The sequence below is a fragment of the Furipterus horrens genome, unplaced genomic scaffold (assembly GCF_987537825.1).
Source record: "Furipterus horrens unplaced genomic scaffold, mFurHor1.1.pri manual_scaffold_3, whole genome shotgun sequence".
In the NCBI taxonomy this organism is placed as follows: Eukaryota; Metazoa; Chordata; class Mammalia; order Chiroptera; family Furipteridae; genus Furipterus; species Furipterus horrens.
Window position 1 is genome coordinate 160,778,345 of NW_028327173.1, and position 20,867 is coordinate 160,799,211.

Below are 20,867 nucleotides of genomic sequence, written 5' to 3' on the forward strand. Positions count from 1 at the left end.
CCTAAATTAGGAAAGGACAATTAAAATGCAACATGTGTGGAAATAAAATTAAAAGGGTCTTAAAGACGCCTTGGAGTATATCTAAAATATTTTGATCCTTTAAAGTATTTTTGTTATCTTTAACAGGAAATAGGAAGATGTATGGTTTTCTTTAGTAGCTGGTTCTTGTTCAAGTATATTGAAGATATAGAAGTAAAATTTGGAGTTGCAGTGGTTCCCAAGGCACATGCAAGAGTGTGCAGGTCTTGTGTGCTATGGTTGGTTGAGAGTTAAGACATGGGATAGGTGACTTAGCTCTATGGCCCGTTTTTTCATGTGTGAACAAGGAAAGAGGAAAAGGTACTCCAAATTCTATGATTTCTGTGATGGGGTTACCTTGCCTACCTCTTAATTGCCAAATGATTTTCTCCCTTTAAACCTCCTGTGCTCCTGACACATATAACCATCTTCTTCAGTGTTTGGGCCAGATTGCTTGACATGCTCTTATGCTCATTTTGGACCTTTCATTCACAAAAATTCATCTAAAGTCTTCCAGTTTTTTTGTTTTTGTTTTTTACTCTTTATTTTAATTAATATGTTTAAAAGTGTATTGTAGACTGTACTATGGTTGAGTGTACCCATTCATGTTCATCTCTCTGGGTAACTGATAATTTAATCGAGAGTTCACTAATGACATATTATGTAAACAGAACTTGGGTTGTTTTTTTCTTACATATTTGTCCATATTGAAACTCATCTGGTACTTTCCCCATTTATGAGGTGCTATGAATATTCTAGCAGCAGTCTTAGCAATTTGTTAGCCAGAATAACTTCATTGCCATTTGCTCACCTAGTCATTTAACCTGGTTTTCTGTTCCTCATCCAAGTTATTTATCTTTTCTTATTGTTTGTGGAATCTTCTCCATTTATTTCAATAAGTGTTCTTCCCTGTTTTTGGTGTGGTTTGTCTGCCAAAACATTAACCGAGACACACGAAACAATCTTAGATTTCATCATAACTTAGGTTCCTGTTTTTGTTGTTTCTTTGAATAATATTACAGAATTTTAAAGTCTATAAAAAGGATAAGTAAATTATACATTAGGGCTACATTTGATATTACACATACATGTCCTAAGAGAATTTAGTGTTGGGTCATTTTCCCTTCTGTCCTGTTTGTGCACCTCCACCTCAATAAACTGTTCCCTAGCTCTCTATGGGTTATGCTTGCTTATTGAGTAAATGGACCTTCTTGTTCCAGACCACCGTTTAAGAGTCATGAGACCAGTTTATCTGCACAGTTAATGCTTTCTTCTGGACCCCCTGAAAGACAAATAGAGTTACCAAACTGCCTGCCCTCTGACACAGTAGCTAGTAATATTTTAGTAGTCACAGTTTTTTGAGATTGTCAAAAGTCATGGTTGGTTGTTATCCACACGGAGTAAATTCTTTGTATTGATTTTCTTTATTATTCTGATCTAATATTTTTAACTTCTGCTTTAAAAAATATTTAAATCTTTTCTTGAAGAGCTTCTTCAATAAATGCTGGAGCATGGAATCAAGAAGTATCTCTTCTGTCTCACTTTACCCCCTCAATGAAAACTTTTATTATTAAAATACTTTTTAAGCTGTTGGAAAATGATTTTCAAATTCTTTTTCAGGGTATTTTTTTTTTTTTGAGAAGTTATCTTCTATCCATGAAAACATAATTATATTGATTCTTATTTATTATCTTTCATCATAGAATATGTTTTTAATGCAACCAAGTAGCAAAAAATTCTGAACCATTAATTTTTTAGACTTGATTCTTGTTTTTGTTTATAACATGGACTATATATTTGATTACAGAGCCTATCTTGACATAATTCATGATGACCTTTCATATTTTAAATTAATGATATTTAAGTAAATTGATTTTTTCCCATTTGTCTTCACAAGGGGATTCAGTATCCAAAGAAAGCTATTTGGCAAGTGCATAACCTGAATGAAATGTCAGGGAACAGATGGAAAGGGGTTCCGTAAGAATTGGCTGAATAGTAGGAGTTTGACTTTGTGTAAAATAGCTTTACTGGCTTTCCTAGAGAAATAATGTTATAAAGAGCTCAACCTTCAAATGAAGGAACAGCTGTTTTTAGGCTGGTATTCAGTAGGAGATAAAAGCCCTTTCAAGTAAGGTCTTAACCCTATGATTTATTTATTTTTGAAGGGCTGTGAGTTCTGAGAACATTGAGAATATCTCACAATCAGATGTAAATACAGAAAACACAATTCAGAACTAATAAAAGTTTTATGAATATTCCTACTGGTATTGCTGCCTTGATTAGGGTGAAAAATTACATTTAGGATAATTAACTTACTCATGAATATGAAGGCAACTGAGTATTTATTATTACATAGCTGGGGTTTATGAAAGTTATTACAATTGAATTCTCTGCTTACGTACATGTAGGATATCCATGCACATTTTTAAGTTTTGCCATAGAGTACTGAAGATCAAACTCATTGTATAAATCCCTTTTAAATTATTGATTTATTGCATGATCCACTTATGTGAATGTGGGATGAAGTTCTCAAGTATTAACTTGGACAGACTAAACTGTCATATTCACAGTTACATAAATAATTTGAAGCAGGAGACTCTACCTGACATTAATTTCTTCTATATTAGATAGAACTAAAAATACATGGGAAGAAAATGGAGCTAAAGAGAAAGATGGGCATTTTGGCAGCCAAACAAATTTAGCTCTGACTGCTGGGCAGGGAAGAGGGCAGTGAGCTCATCTCTTATTGATTAGTCAGCTTTTAATACATTAAAATTGGATGTGATCTTCATACTGTTAAACCAAGTAGTTCTTCCTCTTATTTGCTTTTTCACATCTTCAGTGAAAAAGTTAGATGCTATGTCTCTGTTTTTTTCCTTTTGGATCCTCATAAGCATAATTTTCAAGCCTTTGCCACTGTGGGAATTAATTGTGGAAATGCGACCTAAAATGTTGCTTTATGCTAATTTTATAATTTTATAACACCATTTAGTTCTGTTCCGTAATGTGTATATACCGCAGAAGTTAGATGAAGGGACTAAGTTAAACAAAGATCTAGAGCTACTGCCAAAGCTAAAAACAACAATGGCACAAAGAAGAGAACAGAATGCAGGGTCCAAGCCAATAAAATCCAAATGTAAATTTGCTAGTTGACAGGCATCACATGTAAATGGGCTTATTTTGGCAACTGTTGGAGTTAAAATACAAAAGGCATCTTATATAAAAGCAAAAGTAATTTGAGTTATTTTTTTTTTTTTTTAAGAAAATGGTCTTTCGAAATTTATAGTAGCCATTTAGTTTGTATGAAGAATGCTGCCTTTCACTTTTGCTAAATTCATTTGTTTGTTTAATCCCATTACTAGTGTACTATCTTTCTTCATATTCCTGGAAGTTATTTTGGGGACATAAGAAGAAGATATGACCATTATATCAAAAGTTTACTGAACATATTTTTTTTTTCAAGCCTTGGATTAGGGCCCACAGTTAGAATTCTTTCTTGGTATGTTTGCAGCATATATTATATTGTGAATATAATTGCCATTTTCCAGCCATTGCTTCTGTGGCACTTATATAATTACAAAAATGCCTTTTACCTTATTTTATGACAGGGAATAAAATTAATAAATAGCTAGTTGTGAGTCTGATGCAGTTGTGGCTCATCAAATGGCATGGGTGAGAATCAAACTCATTGTATAAATGCCTTTTAAATTATTGATTTAAAATGGGAAGCTTTCTTTAAGATTAGGTTAATGAATGAAAACAGATTATTCTTATAGACATAAAAAGATATAAATGAGCATCATTTTTCTGTATGTTCAAAGTGATTTCTCCCTCCACCCCATTCATTGGATGATATTATTTACATATGAATATTCTTTCTTATGAATTATTCAGTGTCCTTTTCTTTTTCTTTTTCTTTTCTAATGTTTATTAGCTCAGAATCAAGAATATTTAAAAAGTTTTAATTATTTGGGCATTTTTTCCCATTACCATTTATCCCACTTGTACCCTCTTCCAACTTCACACCCCACTCCCTGCAATCACCACGCTGTTGTTCATGTCCGTGAGTCCTTTTTCTTTTTTTGCTCTATTCCTCTCTCGCTCCCCCAGAGCTGTCAGCCTGTTTTCCATCTATGAGTCTGTCTCTATTTTGTTTGTTAGTTCAGTTTGTTCATTAGATTCTAGATATGAGTGAAATCATATGGTATTTATCTTTGACAGGCTTATTTCACTTAGTATAATGTTCTTCAAGTCCATCTGTGTTGTTACAAAGGGTGAAATCTTTTTTATGACTGAGTAGTATTCCATAGTATAAATAAACCGTAGTTGTTTTATCCACTCATCTACTGATGGACACTTGGGCTGCTTCAGATTCTTGGCAGGTTTCTTCGGGTAACTTCCTAAAAGTGGAATCACTGGGTCATAAGGCAGTTTTGTTTTTAATTTTTTGACATAACTTCATCCTGCTTTCCACAGTGGCTGCACCAATCTGCCTTCCCACCAACAGTTCAGAAGGGTTTCCCTTTCTTTACATCCTCGCCAGCATTGTTGATTGTTGATTATTGCCATTCTGACAGGTGTGAGGTGATATGTCATTGTGGTTTTAATGTGCATTTCTCTGATGATTAATGATGAGTATTTTTTCATATGTCTATTGGCCATCTGTATGTCTTCTTGGAGAATTGTCTATACAGGTCCTTTGCTCGTTTTTTAATTAGATTGCTTATTTTTTGTTTGTTTTGGTGTTGAGTTTTTTAAGTTCTTTATAAATGTTGGACATTAACCCCTTATTAGATGTATCAGCAAATGTGTCCTCCCATTCTATGGGTTGTCTTATTATTTTTTTATTGTTTCCTTTGCTGTTTGATGTAGTCCCATTTGTTAATTTTTTTCTTTTGTTTCCCTTGCCTGAGTAGATACATGAGGAAAAAAATACTGTTACAAGCAATGTCTGAGATTTTACTACCCTACCTCTGTTTTCTTCTAGGATTTTTATGGTTTCAAGTCTAACATTTAAGTCTTTAATCCATTTTGGGTTTATTCTTGTGTATGGTGTAAGAAGGTGGTTTAATTTAATCTTTTTGCAAATATTTATTCAATTTCCTAACACCATTTATTGAATAGACTTTCTTTACCCTATTGTATGTTCTTGCCTCCTTTGTCGAATATTAATTGACCATAAAGGCCTGGGTTTAGTTCTGTTCTGTTGATCTGTGTCTGTTTTTATGCCGGTACCATGCTGTTTGATTACTATGGTCTTATAGTATAGTTTGATATTAGGTAGTGTGATTCTTCCAACTTCATTCTTCTTTTTCAAGATCGCTGTTACTAGTTGCTATTTGGAGTCTTTTGTGCTTCCATATAAATTTTTGAAATATTTGTTCTAGTTCTGTGAAATATGTCATTGGTATCTTAACAGAAATTGCATTGAATTTGTAGATAGCTTTGGGTAGTATGGACAGTTTAGTGATGTTAATTCCTTCCATGAGCATGGTATATGCTTCCACTTATTTGTGTCTTCTTCAGTTTCTTCAGTGTTTTATAATTTTCTGAGTTCAGGTCTTTTACATCCTTGGCTAGGTTTATTCCTAGGTATTTTATTCTTTTTGAGTAAATTGTAAATGGGATTGTTTGTGTAAATTTCTTTTCTAATAGTTCATTATTGGCATATAAAAATGCACCTGATTTCTGAATATTAATTTTGTATCCTACCACTTTACTGAATTCATTTGTCAGTTCTAGTAGTTTCTTGGTGGAAGCTTTTTGCAAATATTTACTTAATTTCCTAACACAATTTCTCTGTGTACAGTATCGTGTCATCTGCAAATAATGACAGTTTACTTCTTCCTTTCCAATTTGGATGCCTTTTATTTCTTTTTCTTGTGTGATTGCTATGGCTAGGACTTCCAGTACCATGTTGAATAAGAGAGGTAAAAGTGTACATCCCTGTCTTGTTCTGGATCTTAAGGGGAATGCTTGTAGTTTTTGCCCACTGAGTATGATGCTGGCAGTGGAATGTTCCTTTTATTCACACTTTACTGACAGCTTTTATCATAAATGGGTGCTGGATTTTATCAAATGCTTTTTTGCATCTGTTGATATAATCATGTAGTTTTTTATTCATTTTGTTTATGTGGTGTATCACATTTATTGATTTGCAAATGTTGTACCAACCTTGCATTCCTGGAACAAGTCCAACTTGATCATGGTGTATGATCTTTTTGATGTATTGCTGTTATTTGGTTTGCTAACACTTAGTTGAAGATTTTAGCATCTATATTCATCAGAGAGACTGGCCTGTAATTTTCTTTCTTTGTAGTGTCTTTATGTGATTTTGGAATTAGGAAAATGCTTGCTTTGAAAAATGAGCCTGGGAGTCCTCCCCCCTCTTGAATTTTTTTGAATAGTTTGAGGAGGATCAGTGATCTTTCTTATTTGAATATTTGGGAAAATTCACCTGTGAAGCCACCCGTCTGGTCTAGGACTTTCGTTTGTTTGGGAGTTTTTTGATTACTGCTTCAGTTTTACTAGGTGTAATTTGTCTATTCAGATTCTCTGATTCTTCCTGATTTACTTTTGAAAGATTGTATGTTTCTAGGAATTTATTAATTTTTGTCCACGTTGTCCAATTTTTTGGCATATAGTTCACTTTAATATTTTCTTAAAATCCTTTGTATTGCTTTGGTGTCAGTTGTTATTTCTCCTCTTTCATTTCTGATTTTATATATTCGGGGTTTTCTTTTTTTCTTGATGAGTTTGGTTAAAGGTTTGTCCATCTTGTTTATCTTTTTAGCAAACCAGCTCTTGGATTCATTGATCTTTTGTTTTTTTTTTTTTTTTTTAGACTCTGTTTTCTTTTTCTTTTAATTGTGGTAAAACACATTAACATGAGATATACTTTCCTAAAAATTTTTAAGTGTAACTCCAGTGTTGTTAATTGGTGTGCACATTTTTGCACAGCAGATCTCTAGAACTTTTTCATCTTGCGTGACTGTAATTGCATTGTAGCATATGACAGGATTTCTTTTTTTTTAAAGGCTGAATAGTATTTCATTGTATGAATATACTGCATCATCTTTAACCATTTATTCATCAATGTATATTTGTATTATTTTACATCTTGGCTATTATGAAAGCTACAAGAGTGCAGATTTAAAAAGAAATCTTCAAGATCTTGGTTTCACGTCTTTGGATAAATATTCAGAAGTATTACTCATTGCTGGATCTTGTGGTAGTTCTGTTTTTATTATAATTTTGAGGAATCTCCAATAGTGGCTGTACCATTTTACATTCCTACCAGCAGTGTGTAGGGTTGTAATTTCTTTACATCCTAATACTTGTTTTGTATTGTTTTTTTCTGTTATGGTCATTTTTACAGGTGTGAGGTGATATTTTTTTGTAGCTTTGATTTGCATTTCCTTGACAATTAATGATGTTGATAATCTTTTTATACACCTCTTAGCCACTTGTAAGTGTTCTTTGGAGACCTTACATTTTCTTACGTCATTGAAAGCTATATTTAAGTCAGTGAAATGTCAGTGAAGTAAAAGACAATGAATTTCTTGAAGTCTTTGTTATTGCATTTGAATTGTACATAAGAATAATGTTTAAATAAAAAATGTTTAAATGATAATGTATGTTAGATTGGAAGTAGTCTGTATTTGCCCATTAATTGTTTTTGGCTTAATTTATGATTTAAAAGAAAAACCTGTAAATATTATGAACTTATTTAAAATTTTTCAAGTAATATAAATTCATTTTAGAAAAATTGAAAAACTGTAAAAAGTAAGACAATAATCATCTAACTTTTCAAATGAAACTACAGATATCCCTCAAAAATGTATCCACAATTTTAATGATTATAAAGTATGTATTTATTAGCATACAGTTCCCTTTCAGTGTTCACAATAAACTGCATAAGTGTACTTTTTTATACTTAGCGTCTGTTTTCAAACAGAGAACCATTCTGGTCTAGACATTGCTGGCAGTGCGAAGCAATGGAATCAGAAACATCAAGAATCATTTCATTTGGTATTTGGGCACATTCTCTTTCAATGGCTACTCGTAATTCATCAATGGTTTCAGTTTTTTTTTAGCATAAATGTTATTCTTGAGAAATCCCCAAAGGAAAAAGTATAGTGATGTGAGGTCTGGTGAATGCACAGGGTAATCTACAGGACCTCTTCACCCAATTCATCAGGTTCTCATTAAGATAGGCCCTTATATCATGATGGTAATGTGGAGGCTCTCCATCTTGTTGGAAATAAAAGCCCTCACCATGAAAGTCTTCGTGAATACATGGCATGGCTGATTCCTGCAGTAAATTCAAGTAAGTGACGCCAGTTACAGTGCCTGCAAGAAAGAAAGGGCCAAGTAATCCACATGTGGATAAGCCAAACCACACCATCTGTCCTGTCTCTGCACTTCTACCGCATTCTTGTACTTCCAGTAGCACTTCAGAATAAACTTTTTTTGTTCAAAACTTAATCAGGATTCAGCCATTATTTCTCAACAGTTAAATCTTAAAAAAAAAAAGTTCAGCAAGTTACCAGCTATTAAAGTGTGGATACATTTTCTTTTTTTTGGAAAGCCCTGTATTAATATTTTTTGTACTTCCCTCCAGTTTTCCCCTCCTCGGACATTATTTTAAAATAGTTACCTTAGTAAATATCCAATTTGTGTCCTGCTATTTTAAAAAACATCTTCACCAAGGACATGGTTATTGATTTTAGAGGGAGGGGAAGGGAGGGAGAGAGCAAGGGAGGAAAACCTCTATGCAAGAGAGAAACATTAATAGGTTTCTTCTATCTGCCCCAGCTGGGTCCTGAACCTGCAACCTAGGCATGTGCCTTGACTGAGAATCAAATCTGTGACCTTTCAGTTTATACGACATTCACTCCAACCAACTGAGCTACACCAGCCAAGCCTATGTTGCTTTTTCATTTAACACTGTCATGAAAAGAAAATTTTTATTAAAAGAAGTTAATAGATAAAAGAGAAAAATAAACTAGAATGGTTTTGAGCATTCAGATAAGATGGCTTCAAATTGGAAACAGAGAGGAGAAGCTTTTAAATAGGAAAACAGAAGAAGCAGAGATGTTAGATACTACTGCGAATCCTTAAACTAGGAGGAGAAAGTGGGAAATAGTATTGCATTATTGCATCTTAGAAATATAGACATGAATCAGAACACATTATATTAAATCTGTACAATAATGAAACACATGATTGTATTGGGTTTTTAATTTTTTATTGTTTAAGAATTTACCTATGGATTTTTAAAATAAAGTACGTTTTAACACTTCTTACATTGTAAGTTAATTATTTTCATTTTAATCAACTTTTTGTTCAGTAGAGAAGCTCTTTCAGGAAATACATTCTCTTTGTTGAGTGAATAATCATGTTCAGAGAGAGTTACAGATTTGGGATTGATTTTACCTTACAAATTTTTCTTCTTTTCTAGCTATTCTGATTTTTCATTAATCTTGCTTTTATATGTTTTTTAGTCAAAATTAAATACATCCTTAACTTTACTTTCTTAAAGTTAAAACTTCTTTCTGACTCCTGTCACATGTGATTTTTCAGGTTAGTTTCTTACAGGGCTATTTTTAGGGCAGTATCTTCTGCTTGAAAATGTAGTATTTTCAAGAATTCATAGATTTGTTATGTTTTCCACACAAATTATGCTGTTAGGTCAGTGGATATAAAATGTAAAGGAGTATATGGGTGGAAAACTTCATCTGTTTTATTGACTAACTTGCCTGGTCACTTGTAGTGCTGATGGCCTATCACACAGAAGGTGTAAAAAGCAAATAAGAGAAACTTGGTGGGGGAATGAATGACATCAAAGTATGGTTCCTGACCATTTATTGAAGTAGATCTTCAATAAATAAATATTGATCACAGATTGTTAAATTGTGGAAACAGATAATGTAGAAAACAAGTAACATAATGATATTTTCTATCTATCATTTGTTACCTTAATTTTTTAAAACAACCCACTGAAACATTGCAGGGGAGTGGTTTTGTGAAGATAGATAATTATAAACACTTGTAAAGTACTACATGCAAGATGATTTCCATGCACTTTATATACTGTCTCATTAAAGGAGGCAGAACCAATGTTACCTGATTTTCACAAATTGAAACTGAGGCAAGGAGAAAGATGTGACTTCCAAGTTATACAATTTGAACTATGTTTGGCCTACTACCTGGATCCTTCCTTCCACCCCCCAAATATGAAGATAGTACTTCTATTTTCTAGGGTTTTATTTTCATAAAAATAGGAGAAAACAAAGTTGACTTGGTGTAAACTTGAATATTTTTGCAGCCTGAGTTTCTTTATGTTGGGTTCCCAGTCGTGTCACTGTTCTACTCTATGATCAGACTTATGAGATGACATCATTTACTATAAATAGTCATTCATGTTGAGGGATTGTAAACACAGAAGGTAATTGCTGCTGCAGGCTATCAGTATTTCAGTCAGAGAGGAACTGATATTTGAAGAGGCAGTAGCACAAATGGGAACTCCAACTTAGTTTCAGTCACTTTATTAAGCAGCAGGTAACCCACCTCTCACAATTTTCCTCAGTGGCAACTTTGCCAAATGAGTTCTTTCGCAATAAGAATGAAAAAACATTTTCTATAGTTTCAGACAACTTACAGTTATTGAGCATTTACTGTGTGATAGACGGTGTACTAAAATGCCTTATAAATATCATCTTATTTAATTTTCATCCTCAGTTATGCACTATTATCAACCCCATTTTATAGAGGAAGCAACAGACATACCTAGAAAATGGAAAAGCCAGGGATTGTACTTGGGTCCAGTTGACTGTGAAGTATATTTTCATGATATGGCTTTGGTATTTGCAGAGTTACTGATCCAGTCTGCCTGCTTTGTTGAGCTGAAAAAAGTTAGAAACTAATTATTATGGAAAGAAAGCAGCTAGATCCATTTTTCTGGCACTCTTAAACTTTTGGAATAAATATATAAATGTTTAGACTATGTCAGGTTTTCCTCCCACTGTCAGTAAATACCTTTTCCTAACAGGGTTACCAAGGGAGAAATTGGGAAGTTTTTCTGGGATAATGGAAGATTTGGAAGCCAGCTTGATCAAAGATAGGAATTCTGTTTTGAGGAAAGTCTAAGAGGGAAACTAGGTCAGGGATTCAGGTATTGAGAAGAGGTGGGAAGAATACTAAACAACTTAGATATTTGATACTGTATATAGATATAGAATTGGTTAAATCAATGTAGTTCAAGCCTTTCCACCCTGAGACTGACAAGTGAATTTGAAACTGACTTAGAATTAAGTGCATATTCACTTGCTGAATTCGTGGAAGACAGATGTTTCTGATTGCTATGAAATCAAAGTATATAATAGTATTTTTCTCTTCTTCTTTGCTCCTTAAGCAGCTGTGAATAAATTACAAATTCATATTTTACCCATCTTCCCCTCTATCTTGTTAATGATATAATTGAGACAATTATTCTATGTTGACCTTATTTTTTCTCTTAGAACTTGAAGGATGTCTCAGGCCTCCATTGTTTCTGATAAGTCAGCCTTCATTTATATCATTTTCTTTTTAATCTCTCTCTTTTGGTAATTATGTATATTGGTGTGAGGTTGCTAAGGTTGTTGGACCTGCAATGCAGGATGATGTTTTGTACTGATTTGGGGAAATTTTCTCATTTCTTCCCCCAGATATATATTCTCTCTCTACTTCTGGTACATGTAGAGTATTTTAGACCATTTAATATTGTCTTAGCAGGTAGCTAAGGCTCTTATTATATTTTTCCTACTTCATATTGAATAATTTTTTATCTGTGTTCAGTTTCACATACCATTTCTTCTGACTCCAGTTCATTTTAAAGCTTATTCAATGAATCATTTTATTTCAGATATTGCAATTTTTAATTTGAAAATTCCTATTTTCAAATACTTTTTCCTGCTGAGAGTCTCCATCTGTTCATTCATTTTGACCATCTTTTTTCTATTTTTTAAAACTGTCTTTGCATATTTATAATAGCTGCTTTAAACTCCATTGCTGTTTATTCCAACATCTGTGCCATCTTGGGGTATGTTTATATGTAGCGTTTGTTCTAGACTATAAAAGTCACATTTTTGTTTTTCCATACATCTATTAATTTTTTTTTTTTTTCATACTGAAAAGTGTATAAAACATGTTCCAGAGGTTTTGGTTTCTCCTGCAAAGATTTTGCTCTGGTAAATAATTACATTATTGGTTGATTATTTTGAGACTTGATGTTATGCTTTGTTAAGACAGGTCTATGGAAAGCACAAGTTATTTACTAAGCCCTTCTAATTAGTTTCCTCTCTGGTACCCAACAGTGAAATTTATGTTCAGTTACTTTAGTCTTCCAGCTTTTTGATTTCAGTAGGTTCCTTGTATTCTCCCCCACATTTATGTTTAGAGTTCAGCCAAGGATTTAAAGGGAGTTTAAGTGCAAACTTTGGGCCTTTCCCTAACTGTGGCTTTCTCCTTTCTAGAAGTGTTTCCCCTCCTTACTTTCCAGCCACACTGGAATTTTCAAATTCTATTTTCTGGTTCTTGAAGCAGAGAAGAAAGACAGTGGCTTTCTACTTGTTCAGCTGCTACATGCTGTGCTGACTGGGTGGTGTCCTTATTGGACAAACCATGTATATTTGAATCTTAGCCAGTGTGTCTGGATTTGTTTTTTAACTGATCAGACCAATTCTCTCCAGTATCTGTTTGCTTTTTTTGCTTCCTTGCCTTCAAATAGTTGTTTTTAAGTCTTTTGTTTACAGTTTACAGTTGTAAACTACTTAATAAACCACCACTCTTTATTTTTAAAATTATGATTTTGTTTTGTTTTAGATTAATATATAATTGGAATTAATTTTGTATCTGATTGCTTTCACCAAGCATAATGTTTTTGAGATTTATGCATGTTGTTGCATTTATCTCCGATACATTTTTTTTTGTTTTGTTGAGCCGTATTGCATTGAATGAGTAAACCACAGTTCTTTTACCTATCTTTTTTTTATTGATGAACACCTAGATTGTTTCCAGTTTTAGCTATTATGAATACTGTCCTTAATATTCATGTAAAAGACTGTGGGTGTACATTTTTATCACTTTATCTTGACTAAATTCTAGTGGTAGTATTGTCTCAGGGTATATGTATTTTTGTTTTGTAAGAAACTGCCAATTTTCCAGTGTACCATTTTACACGTCAATAGGTAAGATTTTAGGTGCAGTTTTTATTTTTATGTCAAGATTATAGTCTGTTGTAAATAGAGGTCATTTTTTTTTTTAATATATGTTTTTAATTCCTGGTAAATGATTTTGATAAGCAGTCCTCTATTTTTATTCATTTTTTATTGCAATTTTTTCATTGCCATTTATCCCCCTAATATCCTCTTCTACCTCCATCCATCCCAGCCCTCCCACAAAGTAGTCCTCTAGTTTTAAACTAAAAATAGTCTGAGTTAGAGATTTCAAGAGTGATATGCTTTATTTACATAGACAATATCCAACTTTTCCAAGTAGTTTTAATAGTTCAAAAAGTTGGTTGCTGAGGTAGCTTATGGATGTAATTATTCATCTTTATAAGTTGTAGATGTTTCTAAATGACTTAAATTTATTTTTTTACAAGTTAGACAGTAATTATGAGCTCAGAATTTTAAAATTTGTACATGGCGATAATTTTTGCTTGTATGTTACTGCAATCAGTATACATGAGTGTGAAGCAGGGAGCTTTAGTTCATTCCATTAGAGCAGTGATAATGTCAAGGGTTTCACTTGAGTGTCAGTCATCCTGGTGCAGGTACTTTTGTGCTTCGGTTATCAACTGTATCCTTTATCAAGGCTTCTTACAAACTCATGCTGTTCACCAGTGGGACTGAGGAGAATGAATATAAGTAGATAAATGTAAAGGTATAGCTGCTACTAAAAAAATAATTCACGTTAATTAGCAGTGTCATTTTGTATTTGTAAATTTTTTATTGATCTTCACCTGTGTATTCAGCACTGTAGGTGATACAGAATAAGAGCTGAATGTGGTCTTTGCTCTTAAACTAAGTTGAGACCATGTATTTGATAGTGTTTACTGAAGAACAGTATAACTTTTATGTGTGTGACATGGATTTATAAGTATGATTGATACAGGTATTAAAGAGAATCTAGTGAGGATTAGGGAGGTTGGCCAAGTTGTACAGTAGAGGTGGAATTTAAAATGAGCATTAAACTATTAAGACCTATTAACTGTAGAGGAGGTAGAAGTGCTAGGAGGAATAATGAGTGCAGTGAAATTTTCATGAATGATATTGTGTATAATGAATATGCCTCATTGTTACAATTGAGAGTTTGAATGGTAAGCACTGAGCAATGGCTCCTTGAAGGCAGGTTCTCTATGTCTTGTGCATCTCTGTATCATCAGTACCTAGAATCCTCCCTAGACTATGACAATATATATGCCATAGCAGGCAATTAGTATTTTTGACTATTAGGGTTGGAAGAAGAGAGATGATTATAACTGGGTTTTCTCAGGCTTTAGACATAGAAGGGACAAAACCTAGCATAACTGACAGTAAACATTTGTAGAGCACTTAAGTAAATATTCCATTTCATATTGAAGAATTTGGGAATTATTCTGTTGGCATTGGGTATTGGATGCATTTACTTTTTAAGTCTATGGGCAGTATGTTTTTGAAAAATTGTTTTAGGAAGATTATACTGGCAGGGTTTGACAAGCAGATGAAGAATTATGAAATAGTATTTTAGGAAGATTCAGATAGACTCTAACAAAAGAGTCTAAGTAGGATACCACAAAATCCCTGAATGAAAAGGTGGCAGTAGAAGTGGAAAAGCTGCCTTCGGAGTCATTCATAAAGAACACTCCGTATAGGAACAGTGGAGGGAAAAGGGAAGGGAGAATTAAAGATGATGCCAGTTTGCAAGTCTAGTCGACCTAAACCATTGGAGTGGGTCAAAGTAGGTTAAATTAACAGCCATGATTACCTAAAAGATAATCATAAGTAAGGGTATGAAATAATAGCAATAATATAATCGTCGGCGGCGGCGGCGGCAGCCGTCCGTCTCGAGAGACGATGGTGTAGCTTCTTAAGAGTCTATCTGCACCGCCGAGAATGGCTGTGCAGTCCGACTCGGGAGTGACACGGTATCTGTCTCCTCCCGTGTTGAATCGACATCTTGCGATGAAGCTACAGAGCCTGGGCAGGGTGATATGGAGGGTCTGCTGTTGCCCATGCAGCAGATCCCCCCTCTCTTCGCAGCTGAAGGATCCAAGGGAAAGACGGAGTCAATTACAGTCAATAATATAATAATAAGATAAATAATACAGTAGTTAATAATACAAGAATAAACTGTTTCATGTACTTGACTGTAAGCCTACATTTGCCCACCCCTGTATATTATAGTACTACCTGCAGTATTAGAAATATTAATAATTAGGGTCTAAAGGCATATGAGGAAGAGATGAAGAGTGTCTGAAGAGTTTGGTTTTAGATACCCTTAGGTGATAGGTTTTAGGTGATGGCAGGAGAACCACATGAAAGCTTCCAGCAAAAATTTAGTGATTTAAGATCCAAAATACACAACAGAGCTTTTGAAAACTGTTCATTCAGAGGGGACAGTCAAAATCATAAAGTTAATGAGCAGTCCAATGGGTAGAGCATAAACTGAGAAGAACATGGGATGAAGAGCAGGTACTTTCATTTTTTTTTTTTCACACAGAAGGGAAAGTAGTAATGCACAAAGGTTAATGCCAGCAAATCTTAGAGAGGCAAGGAGGTTAATAAGGTTGGATGCCATAAAGCACCAAAGGGGTGAACAAAATAGGACCCATGGTCCATCACCTATTTTTGTGCTGCAGTAGGAGAGTTGAGTAATTGGTCAGGAGGACATATGGGCCAATAAGTCTGGAATGTTTACTGACTGGTCATTTACAGGAAAGTTCGCTGACCCCTGTTAACAGACATCTAAGAAATGAAGACCAAGAGAGGACCTTTATATTTTATGATTAGGATAATCTTTGATGACCTGAAAAAGTTCAGTTTCATCCCATAAACAACCGCCTTTTATGTGCCTGGAATCTGGTTTTGCTGGTTTGGTCTAGGAAGAGACTAAATGGTAGGTAGCAACAAGAGATTCATTAATGAGTGAGTGAATAAATTGTAAGAAGTCAAGGTGGCCAGTGTATATTTTTGTTTTGTGGAGAAATGAGTGATGGCTTGAAGAGTATATGAGGCAGAGATTTTTATAGGTATAGGGAAAATATGAAGGAAACGTTTTTATGGAGTTCCTCAGAGAGAAGCAGTGTATTGCCATTACAGGAATTAATGGCCTAAGACTTGAACGCAGGGAGTACATGAGCCTCATTACAGGAAATGAATAGAATTGTTTGTGGAATTAAGTTAAGAATAGTAATTGCTCACACAGCTGTTTTTGAATAGCAAATTGTGTTAGGTAATCAGCAAAAATCTACTGAAACATACTTGATAGTTATGCAGAAGCTGTTTTATTGGTACTGACTTCTGATCCTAATGGGCACTATAAAAACAAACTAAAAAAACTTTGCATGCAGTTTTTACAGTGGTACAGTTCTATATGTATTTTTTTTTTTTTAATGTGCAAGTACAATTGTAATGTTTTCATGTTCCTTTTCCCTCCACCAAACCCAAATGTAAACTGTCTTATTCAAGAGAGCGAAAGCATGAACTTTAGGAGCTCAAAGAGCAATGAGGTGTGTTTTCATTGAAAGGAGTAGTATCTTTTTGATTGCTTCTCTGTTTGTCTTCCTCCCTAGACAAAAATGGAATGTTTTATCATACGGTTGGATTTAAGTCTACTCATTTATTTATTTCCCGGTTTTTTTCAATCTGAATTCTGTTTAACTGTACTTCTTTCTTTTGGATTTGGCTATTTCTTAGGACTCCATTTTAACTTATTTGTTGGTTTTTTAGTGATGCCCCTGCTTTTTTAAAGCGTCTCTAAGGATGTTAATATACATAATTAACTTCTCACTGTCTACTTAGAATTGATATTGTACCACTTCACATAAAATGGAGACATTTTGTAATCTTATAGATTTACCTCCCCTTGCCTTCCTTTATGTTGTTTGTCATATATATATATATATCTAAATACATTAACTCCTACGAAAGAACTTACAATTTTTTATGCAAATAACTTTTAAAGAAGGTAAAAAGAAAAATAATCTTTTATATTTACTATTTCTGAGGCTCTTTCCTTCCTCGAGATCCAGGTTTTTCTCTGATAATATTTTCTTCAGCTTGAAGAACTTATTTTAGTGTTTATTGTACTACTGTTTTGCTGGCAGCAAATCCTTAATTTTCTTTTATTTGAAAATTATTTCACCTCTATTCTTGAAGGATATTTTTATTTGACCCACCTCCACCTTGGTATTTCAAAGATGTGTTTTCACATCTGCTGACATAGTTTCTGATAACAAGTCAGTAATAATTTGAATTGTTCTTTTGTATTTATAATGTTTTTCTTTTTCTCCCACTTTCAAGGTCCTCTCAGTATTTTTGGTTGTCAGAAGTTTGTGATGTGCCTAGATTTGGGTTGATTTAGTGTCTTTAACTGGTAAATTTGTGTCACATTTGTAAAATTTTGGCCATTATTTCTTCAATTTTTTTTTTTTACCCTGTTCTCTTTGTCCTCTCATTATGCCTATGTTAAACTTTCAAATACCTTCTCTTATATGTGTCTAAAGTCCCGATCATCTTTTAATCTTTTTTTCTGTTTATCAAATTGAATTATTTCTTTGACATCACATCTACTCTTTTCCTCTGTCATATCTCCATTCTTTTGTTAAACCCATACAAGAATTTTTTTAGATTTTACATACTTTGCTTTCTGAAACTTCTATTTGTTGTTATTATTTTTTGTGTCTGAAATTTCCAGGTTTTTAAAATTATTACGATCATATGTCCTTTACTTCATTTAGCGTAGTTATAGTATCTGCTTTATAATGTCCTTGTCTGAAAATCTCAATATCTCGGTCATCTTGAGATTGGCCTCGCTTGGTGATCTTTTCACTTGAGATTGGGTCACATTTCATTGTCAAGGAATGTCAGATTGTATTATGGATATTGTGGATGTTATTTATGGAAACTTTGCTTGCTTTCTTGTTCCTCCAAAGAGTTGATTTTCTTAGTCATTTATTGGGTTAGACTCAAAGTGAAAACTCTCTTACCTGTGGTTGGCAGCTGTTCAGATCTCAGTTTCATTTTTTTGGCCTCAGCTGCGAACTGCCTTGGGCCTGCCCTGCGAATGTGTGCTCTAAGGCTCAGACAAAAGACTTGGGTAGAGATATGAGGGGAGACACCCCCCCCCAATGGAATTTATTTATTAAAAATTGTGCATTTATCCTTACACCTATTGAGACTTTTTTCTTCAAAACAGTTTTTGAACTTTTCAATCTTGATGTCTTTTGGTGCTTCTGCTGTTCTTTTGTTTTACCTCATCTACATTGATGAGCCATTTCCCTTTGAGGACGTTTTCATCTGGGAAAACAAAAAAAAGTCGTTTGGGGCAAGATCAGATGAATAGAGAAGGTGGGCCAGGGGCCATACCATTTTTGGTCAAAAACGGCTGAACACTCAATGTGTGTGGACAGGTGTGCTTGTAAATCACCCATCATGAAATGGACAAATGTATAGAAAGAGTTCAAAAACATTTCACTGAAGCTGAACGCAATATCTCACACCACCACCAGCTGGTACACTGATACAGATGGGTTCCTAGAACACTCACCTGGCAGGGGAAGGCTGTACTACAAGGTACCCACCTGCCCGAAGATAATTCCAGTTTTGAGGGGGAATTCGCTTTTTTTCTCTTTCTTCTTTTTGGTATTCTATCCTTACTTTTTGAAGACTATGGTTGGGCTGGCTTCCTCTTTTTCTTCAAGCTAGAAAGACAGTGGGCCTTCTATTGGAATTTTAGTTCCTGCATGCTATAGCTGCCGCTTATCTTCAGGATAAAGCTTTAGGAATGGGAAACTCACCTGTGCTGACCTCTAAAGGCGGTTAAAAAGCAAAACTCATTCTGATCTCTTCTTCCAAGTTAATATTTCCAACCCAATGCAGCATAGTATTATTCATTCTAAAGAGCCTTTAGGTAGTTGTTTTATATTTATATCCATGCCCCCACCCCCAAATTTATAGTAGCTCTTAGTAGGAGCTTACTGCATTATATTGGACTGAGTTCACTAGGTCAATTTTGAGATTTCTTCCAACATTTATTTGCAAGCTGCTTTGAAAAATAATACTCTCTTTAAAAATAATTATTGGATTTCTTCTTTTTAACCCATTTTTATAGTAACTGAATTTTTATAACACTCTCTCATGTGAATGCCCTGATTTTATATAGTCTTAACTAGTTAATTAATCTTTTAATGCAGAATACTGCACTTCTGTTAGGTACCAGAAGAACATAGAGATGAACAGGTATGTTGCTTATTATAAAGTTACATTGGTAGGACATACATATATAGAAACGATCATAGTGTTCAAGATATAATAAGTGCAAATTACTTTCTGAAACAGTGTGATTAATTTAGAATTAGTTGATGGAGAACACTTTCTTAGAGGAGGGCATTTGATTTTAGGATGATTCAAATTAGAAATTCAGTAGATGGGGAGGAAAGATGAGGGAGGGTGTTCTAGGCCTAGGAAACAATGGGAATAGAATATAAATAGAAAAGTCTTGGCATGTTTGGAGAGTGACTAATATCTTGATGAGGCTGAAGCATTGAGTTTTTGGTAAGTACTGAAGCTGAAAAAGGTAGATTGAGGCCACCTTGCAGAATATTATGTTCAGGAGTATGACTGTTATTCCTGAAGCAGCAGAGGCTCACATTTGAGGAGTGATTGGATGTGATCCAACTTGTGTTTATGGCAAGATAAGTGTGCTGGCAATGTTAACTGCAGATTGGAACGGGAACATAATAGAAGAATTAGCAATACACAGGAGCTGATGCAGAGTGCTGTATATGTGAAGAGAACAAGTTGGGATAGTTACTCAAAATATTACTGAGATAGAAATTAATACAATGAGTAACTGACTGATTAAGAGAATACAAAAGAAGAGTGTTACACAGTTCAAGAGAATCATTAAATTTCTTACCACATTTGTGAATATCCCAACATCATGTTGAGTATATAAAACTTTTTTGGAACATTTCTTATTTAAAATTCATTTTATAGCACTGTACTGTAGGCTATGCTATAGTGAATACAACGTGGTTCTTCAAAGGGCCTATGATTGAGGTCACTTCAAAGTAGTGGTACTTAATGTCTGTGTGATTTACCCAGCATGATGAGAGGACTTAGGTTTCTCTAAAACTTTTAAATACTTTTTGCTCTTTGGAGGTACTTGGCTAGTTCATAGAGTCTTTTACAGTGTAACTGCTTCTCATTGGAATTTTCAAAATTCGTCGTCGGCAGCCGTCCGTCTCAAGAGACGATGGTGTAGCTTCTTAAGAGTCTATCTGCACAGCCGAGAATGGCTGTGCAGTCCGACTCGGGAGTGACACGGTATCTGTCTCCTCCCGTGTTGAATCGACATCTTGCGATGACGCTGGAGTGTCCTCTCCAGTGGAGCTGAAGCTACAGAGCCTGGGCAGGGTGATATGGAGGGTCTGCTGTTGCCCATGCAGCAGACCCCCCCTCTCTTCGCAGCTGAAGGATCCAAGGGAAAGACGGAGTCAATACAGCTTGGCTTCAGGTGCGCCGCAGGAGTTGCCGGTGTTGACTACAACGTCAAACCGCCTTAGGGACTCCGGCTCCGGATTTTCTGTCGGGGTTTACTCC

At 34.4% G+C, this 20,867-nt stretch overlaps 1 protein-coding gene across 5 annotated transcripts in view; it reads left to right on the forward strand.

Annotated features, from left to right (window-relative positions):
• Positions 1-20,867, forward strand: part of TCF12 (transcription factor 12) — a 351,413-nt gene that overhangs the window by 98,679 nt on the left and 231,867 nt on the right. The window lies entirely within an intron of this gene.